The following is a 1,811-nucleotide window of genomic DNA, read 5'->3' as shown; positions in this document are numbered from 1 at the left end:
AAGTCAGAGGTTAAAGGACAGAGTGGGAAAGAATTTTCAAAAATAAAATTAACAAGATGGCTGTTCAAGGAAGAGCTGTGAAAAGGACAGAGTGGTCCAAAGTCTGTCAGTTAAGTAATGATTCAACTTTTAAATTATTCCCTTGCTCTTATTTTTGGGTGTTTGTTCAACTCTAGGTTTGGGGGAAACCTGACCCTTTAACAAGAGCCAGTAGGAAATATAGGATCCCTTCCCTCCCTGCAAGGCCTGCTTTCACTAGCGGCTCCACCACTGTCTCAATGACTGTATGTTGGAAGAGTCCTCCATGTTTGTTAACTCAGGATGACAGGGTAGCCTCCTTCTGTGGTCATTGGGCTTATGATCACTGTAGCATCTTTAGGCTTTCCACATCTCTAAAATGTTTTTCAACTATTTTGTGTACATAGCTCAGTGCCCCTCTTTGCCTTTACAGTTTCCACTTGATATGGAGGTGTAATGACAATGTCTTTCATGACTAAGATTTTTTTTTCTCGTCATTTCCAATCTATAATGGTCTCGTGAATGTCTGCCAGAGCTGCTGGCCCTCCAGGGAGACACCAGTGTGGATTGCTTCTCTTCCTTCTCCATCTGCGCTTTGCTGGCAAACTTACTAACATTGAGTGAAGCTAGAGGAGGAGCACTTTCTGTTTATTCATTAATAATTTCCACTTCTGAAACACACTGTAAGTTTATTAGCAAGATGTCTATCTGGTTGTACTTTCCACTGGAAGAGGGACATTTAAAGCAGGCATTTTGAACTGGTAGTCAAAGACTACCACCTCACCCTCCAGCCTCTGCTCCTCACACATCTGGCAGGACACTGGGAGCTGCCATTTTAGGAGAACAGCAGAGGCCTGCCATAGTACTAGTAGCAGGCCAAGACCCCCCCCCAAATTCATTTATTATTATTTTTAATTTTGTGTGTGAGTGTATTGCCTGCATGTGTATAAGTGCATCCATGTAGTGCAATTCCACAGAAGTCAGAAGAGGGTGTCAGATTTCCCTGGGACTGGAGTTACAAACAGTTGTTAGGCACCATATGCGTGCTGGGAACTGAACCTGGGTCCCTTGCAAGAGCAGACAGTGCTCTTAGCTGCTGAGCCATCTCTCCAACCCCTGAATTTTTTTAACACTGAAATTTCTTTGAAAAATGTGTTCAAACAATTATTCCTTAAAGGTTCTTCATATCTGCCTGAAGTGGTTACTTTATTATGACCTCCTGACTTATTTCTTTGGGTTGATCCTGAACCTTTAACATGAATAAGTTTGAAGGGCTCAATCCTAAACTGCCCATCAATGTAACCTCTGAACCTATGGCTCAGGGAACATAGTTCAACAGGTGGAAGAAAGAATATTAATGCATCCCTCAACTCTCATCAGTGAAGTTTCTTAAGACAACATATGGTAATTAAATCAGAGAGCCATTACTGGCCAAAGTGCACACAATAGGAGACTTTGGAGTATGTATTCCTGAAATGGACACCTATATCAAAGCTTGGCCACCCAATGCTCAGGGACCATTGCAGAAGAGCAGACGGAAACATTGTAAGAGACAGAGGTGCTGAGTGACCACAAGGAAACAGACATCTGGGAAGTTGTTGTATGAATTAATTCACAACAATGGCAATAACATGCACAAGACCCATGCAAGCTCAAGCCAGGCAAAATCCCAGCACTGAAGTGGGGAAGGAGGGAAGAAACCCCATCTTTAGCTGAGGAACTATTGGCAGCTGATACCTACTGCAAAAGAGAGAGTTGGTTTTTCTTGAGTATGTGATGCTAGATAGATTAAC

At 42.6% G+C, this 1,811-nt stretch overlaps 1 pseudogene; it reads right to left on the bottom strand.

Moving 5' to 3' along the window:
* Nucleotides 1–316: 316 nt before the first annotated feature.
* LOC103741100 lies at nt 317–917 on the bottom strand (annotated as a pseudogene).
* Between the last annotated feature and the right edge of the window lie 894 nt (nt 918–1,811).

Source organism: Nannospalax galili, unplaced genomic scaffold (genome assembly GCF_000622305.1).
Source record: "Nannospalax galili isolate Female #2095 unplaced genomic scaffold, S.galili_v1.0 scaffold581, whole genome shotgun sequence".
In the NCBI taxonomy this organism is placed as follows: domain Eukaryota; kingdom Metazoa; phylum Chordata; class Mammalia; order Rodentia; family Spalacidae; genus Nannospalax; species Nannospalax galili.
This window is presented reverse-complemented; position numbering and strand designations above follow the sequence as displayed.